The following is a 16,994-nucleotide window of genomic DNA, read 5'->3' on the forward strand; positions in this document are numbered from 1 at the left end:
GTGAAACGCAGTTTCTTTGCAGGCCTGATCTGGCTGAAGTAGGACTTCTGCTCTGGGTGTGCTACTTTGCCCTAGAGCTGAAAGGCACAACGTGCAGGCTTCTTTCCAAAGGGCGAGTTGGGCCCCACAGCATCTTGCTTCCAGCTCTTTGGGAAGCTAAGAAACAACTCGCTCTGCACAGTGCTCTTACAGCCTAGTGGGAACCTCTCTTCCAAAGGCCTGTGAAACGCAGTTTCTTTGCAGGCCTGATCTGGCTGAAGTAGGACTTCTGCTCTGGGTGTGCTACTTTGCCCTAGAGCTGAAAGGCACAACGTGCAGGCTTCTTTCCAAAGGGCGAGTTGGGCCCCACAGCATCTTGCTTCCAGCTCTTTGGGAAGCTAAGAAACAACTCGCTCTGCACAGTGCTCTTACAGCCTACCGGGAACATGTGTTCCAAAGGCCTGTGAAACCCAGTTTCTTTGCAGGCCTGATCTGGCTGAAGTAGGACTTCTGCTCTGGGTGTGCTACTTTGCCCTAGAGCTGAAAGGCACAACGTGCAGGCTTCTTTCCAAAGGGCGAGTTGGGCCCCACAGCATCTTGCTTCCAGCTCTTTGGGAAGCTAAGAAACAACTCGCTCTGCACAGTGCTCTTACAGCCTAGTGGGAACATGTCTTCCAAAGGCCTGTGAAACGCAGTTTCTTTGCAGGCCTGATCTGGCTGAAGTAGGACTTCTGCTCTGGGTGTGCTACTTTGCCCTAGAGCTGAAAGGCACAACGTGCAGGCTTCTTTCCAAAGGGCGAGTTGGGCCCCACAGCATCTTGCTTCCAGCTCTTTGGGAAGATAAGAAACCACTCTCTCTGCACAGCGCTCTTACAGCCTACCGGGAACATCTCTTCCAAAGGACTGTGAAACGCAGTTTCTTTGCAGGCCTGATCTGGCTGAAGTAGGACTTCTGCTCTGGGTGTGCTACTTTGCCCTAGAGCTGAAAGGCACAACGTGCAGGCTTCTTTCCAAAGGGCGAGTTGGGCCCCACAGCATCTTGCTTCCAGCTCTTTGGGAAGCTAAGAAACAACTCGCTCTGCACAGTGCTCTTACAGCCTAGTGGGAACATCTCTTCCAAAGGCCTGTGAAACGCAGTTTCTTTGCAGGCCTGATCTGGCTGAAGTAGCACTTCTGCTCTGGGTGTGCTACTTTGCCCTAGAGCTGAAAGGCACAACGTGCAGGCTTCTTTCCAAAGGGCGAGTTGGGCCCCACAGCATCTTGCTTCCAGCTCTTTGGGAAGCTAAGAAACAACTCGCTCTGCACAGTGCTCTTACAGCCTAGTGGGAACCTCTCTTCCAAAGGCCTGTGAAACGCAGTTTCTTTGCAGGCCTGATCTGGCTGAAGTAGGACTTCTGCTCTGGGTGTGCCACATTGCCCTAGAGCTGAAAGGTACAAGGTGCAGGCTTGTTTCCAAAGGGCGAGTTGGGCCCCAAAGCATCTTGCTTCCAGCTCTTTGGGAAGCTAAGAAACAACTCGCTCTACACAGTGCTCTTACAGCCTACCGGGAACATCTCTTACAAAGGCCTGTGAAACGCAGTTTGTTTGCAGGCCAGATCTGGCTGAAGTAGAACTTCTGCTCTGGGTGTGCTAAATTGCCCTGGAGCTGAGAGGCACAACACGCAGTCTTCTTTCCAAAGGGCGAGTTGGGCCCCAAAGCATCTTGCTTCCAGCTCTTTGGGAAGCTAAGAAACAACTCGCTCTGCACAGTGCACTTACAGCCTACCGGGAACATCTCTTACAAAGGCCTGTGAAACGCAGTTTGTTTGCAGGCCTGATCTGGCTGAAGTAGAACTTCTGCTCTGGGTGTGCCACATTGCCCTAGAGCTGAAAGGCACAACGTGCAGGCTTCTTTCCAAAGGGCGAGTTGGGCCCCAGAGCATCTTGCTTCCAGCTCTTTGGGAAGCGAAGAAACAACTCGCTCTGCACAGTGCTCTTACAGCCTACCGGGAACATCTCTTACAAAGGCCTGTGAAACGCAGTTTCTTTGCAGGCCAAATCTGGCTGAAGTAGAACTCTTGCTCTGGGTGTGCCACCTGGCACTAGAGCTGAAAGGTACAACGTGCAGGCTTGTTTCCAAAGGGTGAGTTGGGCCCCAGAGCATCTTGTTTCCAGCTCTTTGGGAAGCTAAGAAACAACTCGCTCTGCACAGTGCTCTTACAGCCTACCTGGAACATCTCTTCCAAAGGCCTGTGAAACGCAGTTTCTTTGCAGGCCTGATCTGGCTGAAGTAGAACTTCTGCTCTGGGTGTGCCACATTGCCCTAGAGCTGAAAGGCACAACGTGCAGGCTTCTTTCCAAAGGGCGAGTTGGGCCCCAGAGCATCTTGCTTCCAGCTCTTTGGGAAGCGAAGAAACAACTCGCTCTGCACAGTGCTCTTACAGCCTACCGGTAACATCTCTTACAAAGGCCTGTGAAACGCAGTTTCTTTGCAGGCCAAATCTGGCTGAAGTAGAACTTCTGCTCTGGGTGTGCCACCTGGCACTAGAGCTGAAAGGTACAAGGTGCAGGCTTGTTTCCAAAGGGCGAGTTGGGCCCCAAAGCATCTTGCTTCCAGCTCTTTGGGAAGCTAAGAAACAACTCGCTCTACACAGTGCTCTTACAGCCTACCGGGAACATCTCTTACAAAGGCCTGTGAAACGCAGTTTGTTTGCAGGCCAGATCTGGCTGAAGTAGAACTTCTGCTCTGGGTGTGCTAAATTTCCCTGGAGCTGAGAGGCACAACACGCAGTCTTCTTTCCAAAGGGCGAGTTGGGCCCCAAAGCATCTTGCTTCCAGCTCTTTGGGAAGCTAAGAAACAACTCGCTCTGCACAGTGCTCTTACAGCCTAGTGGGAACATGTCTTCCAAAGGCCTGTGAAACGCAGTTTCTTTGCAGGCCTGATCTGGCTGAAGTAGGACTTCTGCTCTGGGTGTGCTACTTTGCCCTAGAGCTGAAAGGCACAACGTGCAGGCTTCTTTCCAAAGGGCGAGTTGGGCCCCACAGCATCTTGCTTCCAGCTCTTTGGGAAGATAAGAAACCACTCTCTCTGCACAGCGCTCTTACAGCCTACCGGGAACATCTCTTCCAAAGGACTGTGAAACGCAGTTTCTTTGCAGGCCTGATCTGGCTGAAGTAGGACTTCTGCTCTGGGTGTGCTACTTTGCCCTAGAGCTGAAAGGCACAACGTGCAGGCTTCTTTCCAAAGGGCGAGTTGGGCCCCACAGCATCTTGCTTCCAGCTCTTTGGGAAGCTAAGAAACAACTCGCTCTGCACAGTGCTCTTACAGCCTAGTGGGAACATCTCTTCCAAAGGCCTGTGAAACGCAGTTTCTTTGCAGGCCTGATCTGGCTGAAGTAGCACTTCTGCTCTGGGTGTGCTACTTTGCCCCAGAGCTGAAAAGCACAACGTGCAGGCTTCTTTATAAAGGGCGAGTTGGGCCCCACGGCATCTTGCTTCCAGCTCTTTGGGAAGCTAAGAAACAACTCGCTCTGCACAGTGCTCTTACAGCCTACCGGGAACATCTCTTCCAAAGGCCTGTGAAACGCAGTTTCTTTGCAGGCCTGATCTGGCTGAAGTAGCACTTCTGCTCTGGGTGTGCTACTTTGCCCTAGAGCTGAAAGGCACAACGTGCAGGCTTCTTTCCTAAGGGCGAGTTGGGCCCCACAGCATCTTGCTTCCAGCTCTTTGGGAAGCTAAGAAACAACTCGCTCTGCACAGTGCTCTTACAGCCTAGTGGGAACCTCTCTTCCAAAGGCCTGTGAAACGCAGTTTCTTTGCAGGCCTGATCTGGCTGAAGTAGGACTTCTGCTCTGGGTGTGCCACATTGCCCTAGAGCTGAAAGGTACAAGGTGCAGGCTTGTTTCCAAAGGGCGAGTTGGGCCCCAAAGCATCTTGCTTCCAGCTCTTTGGGAAGCTAAGAAACAACTCGCTCTACACAGTGCTCTTACAGCCTACCGGGAACATCTCTTACAAAGGCCTGTGAAACGCAGTTTGTTTGCAGGCCAGATCTGGCTGAAGTAGAACTTCTGCTCTGGGTGTGCTAAATTGCCCTGGAGCTGAGAGGCACAACACGCAGTCTTCTTTCCAAAGGGCGAGTTGGGCCCCAAAGCATCTTGCTTCCAGCTCTTTGGGAAGCTAAGAAACAACTCGCTCTGCACAGTGCACTTACAGCCTACCGGGAACATCTCTTACAAAGGCCTGTGAAACACAGTTTGTTTGCAGGCCTGATCTGGCTGAAGTAGAACTTCTGCTCTGGGTGTGCCACATTGCCCTAGAGCTGAAAGGCACAACGTGCAGGCTTCTTTCCAAAGGGCGAGTTGGGCCCCAGAGCATCTTGCTTCCAGCTCTTTGGGAAGCGAAGAAACAACTCGCTCTGCACAGTGCTCTTACAGCCTACCGGGAACATCTCTTACAAAGGCCTGTGAAACGCAGTTTCTTTGCAGGCCAAATCTGGCTGAAGTAGAACTCTTGCTCTGGGTGTGCCACCTGGCACTAGAGCTGAAAGGTACAACGTGCAGGCTTGTTTCCAAAGGGCGAGTTGGGCCCCAGAGCATCTTGTTTCCAGCTCTTTGGGAAGCTAAGAAACAACTCGCTCTGCACAGTGCTCTTACAGCCTACCTGGAACATCTCTTCCAAAGGCCTGTGAAACGCAGTTTCTTTGCAGGCCTGATCTGGCTGAAGTAGAACTTCTGCTCTGGGTGTGCCACATTGCCCTAGAGCTGAAAGGCACAACGTGCAGGCTTCTTTCCAAAGGGCGAGTTGGGCCCCAGAGCATCTTGCTTCCAGCTCTTTGGGAAGCGAAGAAACAACTCGCTCTGCACAGTGCTCTTACAGCCTACCGGTAACATCTCTTACAAAGGCCTGTGAAACGCAGTTTCTTTGCAGGCCAAATCTGGCTGAAGTAGAACTTCTGCTCTGGGTGTGCCACCTGGCACTAGAGCTGAAAGGTACAAGGTGCAGGCTTGTTTCCAAAGGGCGAGTTGGGCCCCAAAGCATCTTGCTTCCAGCTCTTTGGGAAGCTAAGAAACAACTCGCTCTACACAGTGCTCTTACAGCCTACCGGGAACATCTCTTACAAAGGCCTCTGAAACGCAGTTTGTTTGCAGGCCAGATCTGGCTGAAGTAGAACTTCTGCTCTGGGTGTGCTAAATTGCCCTGGAGCTGAGAGGCACAACACGCAGTCTTCTTTCCAAAGGGCGAGTTGGGCCCCAAAGCATCTTGCTTCCAGCTCTTTGGGAAGCTAAGAAACAACTCGCTCTGCACAGTGCTCTTACAGCCTAGTGGGAACATGTCTTCCAAAGGCCTGTGAAACGCAGTTTCTTTGCAGGCATGATCTGGCTGAAGTAGGACTTCTGCTCTGGGTGTGCTACTTTGCCCTAGAGCTGAAAGGCACAACGTGCAGGCTTCTTTCCAAAGGGCGAGTTGGGCCCCACAGCATCTTGCTTCCAGCTCTTTGGGAAGATAAGAAACCACTCTCTCTGCACAGCGCTCTTACAGCCTACCGGGAACATCTCTTCCAAAGGACTGTGAAACGCAGTTTCTTTGCAGGCCTGATCTGGCTGAAGTAGGACTTCTGCTCTGGGTGTGCTACTTTGCCCTAGAGCTGAAAGGCACAACGTGCAGGCTTCTTTCCAAAGGGCGAGTTGGGCCCCACAGCATCTTGCTTCCAGCTCTTTGGGAAGCTAAGAAACAACTCGCTCTGCACAGTGCTCTTACAGCCTAGTGGGAACATCTCTTCCAAAGGCCTGTGAAACGCAGTTTCTTTGCAGGCCTGATCTGGCTGAAGTAGCACTTCTGCTCTGGGTGTGCTACTTTGCCCCAGAGCTGAAAAGCACAACGTGCAGGCTTCTTTATAAAGGGCGAGTTGGGCCCCACGGCATCTTGCTTCCAGCTCTTTGGGAAGCTAAGAAACAACTCGCTCTGCACAGTGCTCTTACAGCCTACCGGGAACATCTCTTCCAAAGGCCTGTGAAACGCAGTTTCTTTGCAGGCCTGATCTGGCTGAAGTAGCACTTCTGCTCTGGGTGTGCTACTTTGCCCTAGAGCTGAAAGGCACAACGTGCAGGCTTCTTTCCAAAGGGCGAGTTGGGCCCCACAGCATCTTGCTTCCAGCTCTTTGGGAAGCTAAGAAACAACTCGCTCTGCACAGTGCTCTTACAGCCTACCGGGAACATCTCTTCCAAAGGCCTGTGAAACGCAGTTTCTTTGCAGGCTTGATCTGGCTGAAGTAGGACTTCTGCTCTGGGTGTGCTACTTTGCCATAGAGCTGAAAGACACAACGTGCAGGCTTCTTTCCAAAGGGCGAGTTGGGCCCCACAGCATCTTGCTTCCAGCTCTTTGGGAAGCTAAGAAACAACTCGCTCTGCACAGTGCTCTTACAGCCTAGTGGGAACATCTCTTCCAAAGGCCTGTGAAACGCAGTTTCTTTGCAGGCCTGATCTGGCTGAAGTAGGACTTCTGCTCTGGGTGTGCTACTTTGCCCTAGAGCTGAAAGGCACAACGTGCAGGCTTCTTTCCAAAGGGCGAGTTGGGCCCCACAGCATCTTGCTTCCAGCTCTTTGGGAAGCTAAGAAACAACTCGCTCTGCACAGTGCTCTTACAGCCTAGTGGGAACCTCTCTTCCAAAGGCCTGTGAAACGCAGTTTCTTTGCAGGCCTGATCTGGCTGAAGTAGGACTTCTGCTCTGGGTGTGCTACTTTGCCCTAGAGCTGAAAGGCACAACGTGCAGGCTTCTTTCCAAAGGGCGAGTTGGGCCCCACAGCATCTTGCTTCCAGCTCTTTGGGAAGCTAAGAAACAACTCGCTCTGCACAGTGCTCTTACAGCCTACCGGGAACATGTGTTCCAAAGGCCTGTGAAACCCAGTTTCTTTGCAGGCCTGATCTGGCTGAAGTAGGACTTCTGCTCTGGGTGTGCTACTTTGCCCTAGAGCTGAAAGGCACAACGTGCAGGCTTCTTTCCAAAGGGCGAGTTGGGCCCCACAGCATCTTGCTTCCAGCTCTTTGGGAAGCTAAGAAACAACTCGCTCTGCACAGTGCTCTTACAGCCTAGTGGGAACCTCTCTTCCAAAGGCCTGTGAAACGCAGTTTCTTTGCAGGCCTGATCTGGCTGAAGTAGGACTTCTGCTCTGGGTGTGCTACTTTGCCCTAGAGCTGAAAGGCACAACGTGCAGGCTTCTTTCCAAAGGGCGAGTTGGGCCCCACAGCATCTTGCTTCCAGCTCTTTGGGAAGCTAAGAAACATCTCGCTCTGCGCAGTGCTCTTACAGCCTACCAGGAACATCTCTTCCAAAGGCCTGTGAAACGCAGTTTCTTTGCAGGCCTGATCTGGCTGAAGTAGGACTTCTGCTCTGGGTGTGCTACTTTGCCCCAGAGCTGAAAAGCACAACGTGCAGGCTTCTTTATAAAGGGCGAGTTGGGCCCCACGGCATCTTGCTTCCAGCTCTTTGGGAAGCTAAGAAACAACTCGCTCTGCACAGTGCTCTTACAGCCTACCGGGAACATCTCTTCCAAAGGCCTGTGAAACGCAGTTTCTTTGCAGGCCTGATCTGGCTGAAGTAGGACTTCTGCTCTGGGTGTGCTACTTTGCCCTAGAGCTGAAAGGCACAACGTGCAGGCTTCTTTCCAAAGGGCGAGTTGGGCCCCACAGCATCTTGCTTCCAGCTCTTTGGGAAGCGAAGAAACAACTCGCTCTGCACAGTGCTCTTACAGCCTACCGGTAACATCTCTTACAAAGGCCTGTGAAACGCAGTTTCTTTGCAGGCCAAATCTGGCTGAAGTAGAACTTCTGCTGTGGGTGTGCCACCTGGCACTAGAGCTGAAAGGTACAAGGTGCAGGCTTGTTTCCAAAGGGCGAGTTGGGCCCCAAAGCATCTTGCTTCCAGCTCTTTGGGAAGCTAAGAAACAACTCGCTCTACACAGTGCTCTTACAGCCTACCGGGAACATCTCTTACAAAGGCCTGTGAAACGCAGTTTGTTTGCAGGCCAGATCTGGCTGAAGTAGAACTTCTGCTCTGGGTGTGCTAAATTGCCCTGGAGCTGAGAGGCACAACACGCAGTCTTCTTTCCAAAGGGCGATTGGGCCCCAAAGCATCTTGCTTCCAGCTCTTTGGGATGCTAAGAAACAACTCGCTCTGCACAGTGCTCTTACAGCCTACCGGGAACATGTCTTCCAAAGGCCTGAGAAACGCATTTTCTTTGCAGGCCTTATCTCGCTGAGGTAGAACTGCTGCTATGCCGTGTCCTACATCGGCCTAGAGTTGCAAGGCTCAAAGTCATGCCCTGACTCCTCAAGGGCAGACAGGCCCCACAGCGTGGGGCTTCCACCTCTTTGGGCAGCTAAGAAACAACTTGCTCTGCACTGGTGTTTTACAGCCTACAGGGAACGAGTCTTACAAAGGCCTGTGAAACGCAGTTTCTTCCCAGGCCTGATCTGGCTTAAGTAGAACTTCTGCTCTGCCGGGTCCCACATGGCGCTAGAGCTGCAAGGCACAAAGTCCTGCCTTGATTCCACAAGGGTAGACAAGTCCCTCAAGTCCAGCATCCAGCTCTTTCAGCAGCTAAGAGACAACTCGCTCTGCACAGTGCTCTTACAGCCTACCGGGATCATCTCTTACAAAGGCCTGTGAAAGGCAGTTTCTTTGCAGGCCTGACCTGGCTGAAGTAGAACTTCTGCTCTGGGTGTGCCACATGGCCCTAGAGCTGAAATGTACAACGTGCAGGCTTGTTTCCAAAGGGCGAGTTGGGCCCCAAAGCATCTTGCTTCCAGCTCTTTGGGAAGCTAAGAAACAATTCGCTCTGCATAGTGCTCTTACAGCCTACCGGGAACATCTCTTCCAAAGGCCTGTTAAACGCAGTTTCTTTGCAGGCCTGATCTGGCTGAAGTAGAACTTCTGCTCTGGGTGTGTCACATGGCCCTAGAGCTGAAAGGCACAACGTGCAGGCTTCTTTCCAAAGGGCGAGTTGGGACCCAAAGCATCTTGATTCCAGCTCTTTGGGAAGCTGAGAAACAATTCGCTCTGCCCAGTGCTCTTACAGACAGCAGGGAACATCTCTTACAAAGGCCTGTGAAACGCAATTTCTTTGCAGGCCTGATCTGGCTGAAGTAGAACTTCTGCTCTGCCGGGTCCTACATGGCGCTAGAGCTGCAAGGCACAAAGTCCTGCCTTGATTCCACAAGGGTAGACAAGTCCCTCAAGTCCAGCATCCAGCTCTTTCGGCAGCTAAGAAACAACTCGCTCTGCATAGGGCTCTTACAGCCTACCGGGAACATGTCTTAAAACGGACTGTGAAACGCAGTTTCTTCCCAGCCCTGATCTGGCTGAAGTAGAACTTCTGCTCTGCCGTGTGCAACATGGCCCTAGAGATGCAAGGCACCAAGTCCTGCCTTGTTTCCCCAAGGGGAGACTAGTACCTCAGCGTCCAGCTTCCAGCTCTTGGAGCAGGTAAGAAACAACTCGCTCTGCACAGTGCACTTACAGCCTACCTGGAACATGTCTTACAAAGGCCTGTGAAACGCAGTTTCTTTGCAGGCCCGATCTGGCTGAAGTAGAACTTCTGCTCTGGGTGTGCCACATTGCCCTAGAGCTGAAAGGCACAACGTGCAGGCTTCTTTCCAAAGGGCGTGTTGGGCCCCAGAGCATCTTGCTTCCAGCTCTTTGGGAAGCGAAGAAACAACTTGCTCTGCACAGTGCTCTTACAGCCTCCCGGGAACATGTCTTACAAAGGCCTGTGAAACGCAGTTTCTTGGCAGGCCTGATCTGGCTGAAGTAGAACTTCTGCTCTGGGTGTGCTAAATTGCCCTGGAGCTGAGAGGCACAACCCCCAGTCTTCTTTCCAAAGGGCGAGTTGGGCCCCAAAGCATCTTGCTTCCAGCTCTTTGGGAAGCTAAGAAACAACTCGCTCTGCAGACCTCTCTTACAGCCAACCGGGAACATCTCTTGCAAAGGCCTGAGAAATACAGTTTCCTTGCAGGCCTTATCTCGCTGAGGTAGAACTGCTGCTATGCCGTGTCCTTCATCGGCCTAGAGTTGCAAGGCTCAAAGTCCTGCCTTGACTCCTCAAGGGCAGACAGGCCCCACAGCGTGGGGCTTCCACCTCTTTGGGCAGCTAAGAAACAACTTGCTCTGCACTGGTGTTTTACAGCCTACAGGGAACGAGTCTTACAAAGGCCTGTGAAACGCAGTTTCTTCCCAGCCCTGATCTGGCTGAAGTAGAACTTCTGCTCTGCCGGGTCCTACATGGCGCTAGAGCTGCAAGGCACAAAGTCCGGCCTTGTTTCCACAAGGGTAGACAAGTCCCTCAGGTCCAGCTTCCAGCTCTTTCGGCAGCTAAGAAACAACTGGCTCAGCACAGTGCTCTTACAGCCTACCGGGAACATCTCTTCCAAAGGCCTGTTAAACGCAGTTTCTTCCCAGCCCTGATCTGGCTGAAGTAGAACTTCTGCTCTGGGTGTGTCACATGGCCCTAGAGCTGAAAGGCACAACGTGCAGGCTTCTTTCCAAAGGGCGAGTTGGGCCCCAAAGCATCTTGCTTCCAGCTCTTTGGGAAGCTGAGAAACAATTCGCTCTGCCCAGTGCTCTTACAGCCTACAGGGAACATCTCTTACAAAGGCCTGTGAAACGCAGTTTCTTTGCAGGCCTGATCTGGCTGAAGTAGAACTTCTGCTCTGGGTGTGCCACATTGCCCTAGAGCTGAAAGGCACAACGTGCAGGCTTCTTTCCAAAGGGCGAGTTGGGCCCCAGAGCATCTTGCTTCCAGCTCTTTGGGAAGCGAAGAAACAACTCGCTCTGCACAGTGCTCTTACAGCCTACCGGTAACATCTCTTACAAAGGCCTGTGAAACGCAGTTTCTTTGCAGGCCAAATCTGGCTGAAGTAGAACTTCTGCTCTGGGTGTGCCACCTGGCACTAGAGCTGAAAGGTACAAGGTGCAGGCTTGTTTCCAAAGGGCGAGTTGGGCCCCAAAGCATCTTGCTTCCAGCTCTTTGGGAAGCTAAGAAACAACTCGCTCTACACAGTGCTCTTACAGCCTACCGGGAACATCTCTTACAAAGGCCTGTGAAACGCAGTTTGTTTGCAGGCCAGATCTGGCTGAAGTAGAACTTCTGCTCTGGGTGTGCTAAATTGCCCTGGAGCTGAGAGGCACAACACGCAGTCTTCTTTCCAAAGGGCGAGTTGGGCCCCAAAGCATCTTGCTTCCAGCTCTTTGGGAAGCTAAGAAACAACTCGCTCTGCACAGTGCACTTACAGCCTACCGGGAACATCTCTTACAAAGGCCTGTGAAACGCAGTTTGTTTGCAGGCCTGATCTGGCTGAAGTAGAACTTCTGCTCTGGGTGTGCCACATTGCCCTAGAGCTGAAAGGCACAACGTGCAGGCTTCTTTCCAAAGGGCGAGTTGGGCCCCAGAGCATCTTGCTTCCAGCTCTTTGGGAAGCGAAGAAACAACTCGCTCTGCACAGTGCTCTTACAGCCTACCGGTAACATCTCTTACAAAGGCCTGTGAAACGCAGTTTCTTTGCAGGCCAAATCTGGCTGAAGTAGAACTTCTGCTCTGGGTGTGCCACCTGGCACTAGAGCTGAAAGGTACAAGGTGCAGGCTTGTTTCCAAAGGGCGAGTTGGGCCCCAAAGCATCTTGCTTCCAGCTCTTTGGGAAGCTAAGAAACAATTCGCTCTGCATAGTGCTCTTACAGCCTACCGGGAACATCTCTTCCAAAGGCCTGTTAAACGCAGTTTCTTTGCAGGCCTGATCTGGCTGAAGTAGAACTTCTGCTCTGGGTGTGTCACATGGCCCTAGAGCTGAAAGGCACAACGTGCAGGCTTCTTTCCAAAGGGCGAGTTGGGACCCAAAGCATCTTGATTCCAGCTCTTTGGGAAGCTGAGAAACAACTCGGCTGCACAGTGCTCTTACAGCCTACCGGGAACATCTCTTACAAAGGCCTGTGAAACGCAGTTTGTTTGCAGGCCTGATCTGGCTGAAGTAGAACTTCTGCTCTGGGTGTGCTACATTGCCCTGGAGCTGAAAGGCACAACCCGCAGTCTTCTTTCCAAAGGGCGAGTTGGGCCCCAAAGCATCTTGCTTCCAGCTCTTTGGGAAGCTAAGAAACAACTCGCTCTGCACAGTGCTCTTACAGCCTACCGGGAACATGTCTTCCAAAGGCCTGAGAAACGCATTTTCTTTGCAGGCCTTATCTCGCTGAGGTAGAACTGCTGCTATGCCGTGTCCTACATCGGCCTAGAGTTGCAAGGCTCAAAGTCCTGCCCTGACTCCTCAAGGGCAGACAGGCCCCACAGCGTGGGGCTTCCACCTCTTTGGGCAGCTAAGAAACAACTTGCTCTGCACTGGTGTTTTACAGCCTACAGGGAACGAGTCTTACAAAGGCCTGTGAAACGCAGTTTCTTCCCAGGCCTGATCTGGCTTAAGTAGAACTTCTGCTCTGCCGGGTCCTACATGGCGCTAGAGCTGCAAGGCACAAAGTCCTGCCTTGATTCCACAAGGGTAGACAAGTCCCTCAAGTCCAGCATCCAGCTCTTTCAGCAGCTAAGAGACAACTCGCTCTGCATAGGGCTCTTACAGCCTACCGGGAACATGTCTTAAAACGGACAGTGAAACGCAGTTTCTTCCCAGCCCTGATCTGGCTGAAGTAGAACTTCTGCTCTGGGTGTGCCACATGGCCCTAGAGCTGAAATGTACAACGTGCAGGCTTGTTTCCAAAGGGCGAGTTGGGCCCCAAAGCATCTTGCTTCCAGCTCTTTGGGAAGCTAAGAAACAATTCGCTCTGCATAGTGCTCTTACAGCCTACCGGGAACATCTCTTCCAAAGGCCTGTTAAACGCAGTTTCTTTGCAGGCCTGATCTGGCTGAAGTAGAACTTCTGCTCTGGGTGTGTCACATGGCCCTAGAGCTGAAAGGCACAACGTGCAGGCTTCTTTCCAAAGGGCGAGTTGGGACCCAAAGCATCTTGATTCCAGCTCTTTGGGAAGCTGAGAAACAATTCGCTCTGCCCAGTGCTCTTACAGACAGCAGGGAACATCTCTTACAAAGGCCTGTGAAACGCAATTTCTTTGCAGGCCTGATCTGGCTGAAGTAGAACTTCTGCTCTGCCGGGTCCTACATGGCGCTAGAGCTGCAAGGCACAAAGTCCTGCCTTGATTCCACAAGGGTAGACAAGTCCCTCAAGTCCAGCATCCAGCTCTTTCGGCAGCTAAGAAACAACTCGCTCTGCATAGGGCTCTTACAGCCTACCGGGAACATGTCTTAAAACGGACTGTGAAACGCAGTTTCTTCCCAGCCCTGATCTGGCTGAAGTAGAACTTCTGCTCTGCCGTGTGCAACATGGCCCTAGAGATGCAAGGCACCAAGTCCTGCCTTGTTTCCCCAAGGGGAGACTAGTACCTCAGCGTCCAGCTTCCAGCTCTTGGAGCAGGTAAGAAACAACTCGCTCTGCACAGTGCACTTACAGCCTACCTGGAACATGTCTTACAAAGGCCTGTGAAACGCAGTTTCTTTGCAGGCCCGATCTGGCTGAAGTAGAACTTCTGCTCTGGGTGTGCCACATTGCCCTAGAGCTGAAAGGCACAACGTGCAGGCTTCTTTCCAAAGGGCGTGTTGGGCCCCAGAGCATCTTGCTTCCAGCTCTTTGGGAAGCGAAGAAACAACTTGCTCTGCACAGTGCTCTTACAGCCTCCCGGGAACATGTCTTACAAAGGCCTGTGAAACGCAGTTTCTTGGCAGGCCTGATCTGGCTGAAGTAGAACTTCTGCTCTGGGTGTGCTAAATTGCCCTGGAGCTGAGAGGCACAACCCCCAGTCTTCTTTCCAAAGGGCGAGTTGGGCCCCAAAGCATCTTGCTTCCAGCTCTTTGGGAAGCTAAGAAACAACTCGCTCTGCAGACCTCTCTTACAGCCAACCGGGAACATCTCTTGCAAAGGCCTGAGAAATACAGTTTCCTTGCAGGCCTTATCTCGCTGAGGTAGAACTGCTGCTATGCCGTGTCCTTCATCGGCCTAGAGTTGCAAGGCTCAAAGTCCTGCCTTGACTCCTCAAGGGCAGACAGGCCCCACAGCGTGGGGCTTCCACCTCTTTGGGCAGCTAAGAAACAACTTGCTCTGCACTGGTGTTTTACAGCCTACAGGGAACGAGTCTTACAAAGGCCTGTGAAACGCAGTTTCTTCCCAGCCCTGATCTGGCTGAAGTAGAACTTCTGCTCTGCCGGGTCCTACATGGCGCTAGAGCTGCAAGGCACAAAGTCCGGCCTTGTTTCCACAAGGGTAGACAAGTCCCTCAGGTCCAGCTTCCAGCTCTTTCGGCAGCTAAGAAACAACTGGCTCAGCACAGTGCTCTTACAGCCTACCGGGAACATCTCTTCCAAAGGCCTGTTAAACGCAGTTTCTTCCCAGCCCTGATCTGGCTGAAGTAGAACTTCTGCTCTGGGTGTGTCACATGGCCCTAGAGCTGAAAGGCACAACGTGCAGGCTTCTTTCCAAAGGGCGAGTTGGGACCCAAAGCATCTTGATTCCAGCTCTTTGGGAAGCTGAGAAACAATTCGCTCTGCCCAGTGCTCTTACAGCCTACAGGGAACATCTCTTACAAAGGCCTGTGAAACGCAGTTTCTTTGCAGGCCTGATCTGGCTGAAGTAGAACTTCTGCTCTGGGTGTGCCACATTGCCCTAGAGCTGAAAGGCACAACGTGCAGGCTTCTTTCCAAAGGGCGAGTTGGGCCCCAGAGCATCTTGCTTCCAGCTCTTTGGGAAGCGAAGAAACAACTCGCTCTGCACAGTGCTCTTACAGCCTACCGGTAACATCTCTTACAAAGGCCTGTGAAACGCAGTTTCTTTGCAGGCCAAATCTGGCTGAAGTAGAACTTCTGCTCTGGGTGTGCCACCTGGCACTAGAGCTGAAAGGTACAAGGTGCAGGCTTGTTTCCAAAGGGCGAGTTGGGCCCCAAAGCATCTTGCTTCCAGCTCTTTGGGAAGCTAAGAAACAACTCGCTCTACACAGTGCTCTTACAGCCTACCGGGAACATCTCTTACAAAGGCCTGTGAAACGCAGTTTGTTTGCAGGCCAGATCTGGCTGAAGTAGAACTTCTGCTCTGGGTGTGCTAAATTGCCCTGGAGCTGAGAGGCACAACACGCAGTCTTCTTTCCAAAGGGCGAGTTGGGCCCCAAAGCATCTTGCTTCCAGCTCTTTGGGAAGCTAAGAAACAACTCGCTCTGCACAGTGCACTTACAGCCTACCGGGAACATCTCTTACAAAGGCCTGTGAAACGCAGTTTGTTTGCAGGCCTGATCTGGCTGAAGTAGAACTTCTGCTCTGGGTGTGCCACATTGCCCTAGAGCTGAAAGGCACAACGTGCAGGCTTCTTTCCAAAGGGCGAGTTGGGCCCCAGAGCATCTTGCTTCCAGCTCTTTGGGAAGCGAAGAAACAACTCGCTCTGCACAGTGCTCTTACAGCCTACCGGTAACATCTCTTACAAAGGCCTGTGAAACGCAGTTTCTTTGCAGGCCAAATCTGGCTGAAGTAGAACTTCTGCTCTGGGTGTGCCACCTGGCACTAGAGCTGAAAGGTACAAGGTGCAGGCTTGTTTCCAAAGGGCGAGTTGGGCCCCAAAGCATCTTGCTTCCAGCTCTTTGGGAAGCTAAGAAACAACTCGCTCTACACAGTGCTCTTACAGCCTACCGGGAACATCTCTTACAAAGGCCTGTGAAACGCAGTTTGTTTGCAGGCCAGATCTGGCTGAAGTAGAACTTCTGCTCTGGGTGTGCTAAATTGCCCTGGAGCTGAGAGGCACAACACGCAGTCTTCTTTCCACAGGGCGAGTTGGGCCCCAAAGCATCTTGCTTCCAGCTCTTTGGGAAGCTAAGAAACAACTCGCTCTGCACAGTGCTCTTACAGCCTACCGGGAACATGTCTTCCAAAGGCCTGAGAAACGCATTTTCTTTGCAGGCCTTATCTCGCTGAGGTAGAACTGCTGCTATGCCGTGTCCTTCATCGGCCTAGAGTTGCAAGGCTCAAAGTCCTGCCCTGACTCCTCAAGGGCAGACAGGCCCCACAGCGTGGGGCTTCCACCTCTTTGGGCAGCTAAGAAACAACTTGCTCTGCACTGGTGTTTTACAGCCTACAGGGAACGAGTCTTACAAAGGCCTGTGAAACGCAGTTTCTTCCCAGGCCTGATCTGGCTTAAGTAGAACTTCTGCTCTGCCGGGTCCTACATGGCGCTAGAGCTGCAAGGCACAAAGTCCTGCCTTGATTCCACAAGGGTAGACAAGTCCCTCAAGTCCAGCATCCAGCTCTTTCAGCAGCTAAGAGACAACTCGCTCTGCATAGGGCTCTTACAGCCTACCGGGAACATGTCTTAAAACGGACAGTGAAACGCAGTTTCTTTGCAGGCCAAATCTGGCTGAAGTAGAACTTCTGCTCTGGGTGTGCCACATGGCCCTAGAGCTGAAATGTACAACGTGCAGGCTTGTTTCCAAAGGGCGAGTTGGGCCCCAAAGCATCTTGCTTCCAGCTCTTTGGGAAGCTAAGAAACAATTCGCTCTGCATAGTGCTCTTACAGCCTACCGGGAACATCTCTTCCAAAGGCCTGTTAAACGCAGTTTCTTTGCAGGCCTGATCTGGCTGAAGTAGAACTTCTGCTCTGGGTGTGTCACATGGCCCTAGAGCTGAAAGGCACAACGTGCAGGCTTCTTTCCAAAGGGCGAGTTGGGACCCAAAGCATCTTGCTTCCAGCTCTTTGGGAAGCTGAGAAACAATTCGCTCTGCCCAGTGCTCTTATAGCCTACAGGGAACATCTCTTCCAATGCCTGTGAAACGCAGTTTCTTCCCAGCCCTGATCTGGCTGAAGTAGAACTTCTGCTCTGCCGTGTGCAACATGGCCCTAGAGATGCAAGGCACCAAGTCCTGCCTTGTTTCCCCAAGGGGAGACTAGTACCTCAGCGTCCAGCTTCCAGCTCTTGGAGCAGGTAAGAAACAACTCGCTCTGCACAGTGCACTTACAGC

The sequence above is a fragment of the Equus caballus genome, chromosome 15 (assembly GCF_041296265.1).
Source record: "Equus caballus isolate H_3958 breed thoroughbred chromosome 15, TB-T2T, whole genome shotgun sequence".
Classification (NCBI taxonomy): Eukaryota; Metazoa; Chordata; class Mammalia; order Perissodactyla; family Equidae; genus Equus; species Equus caballus.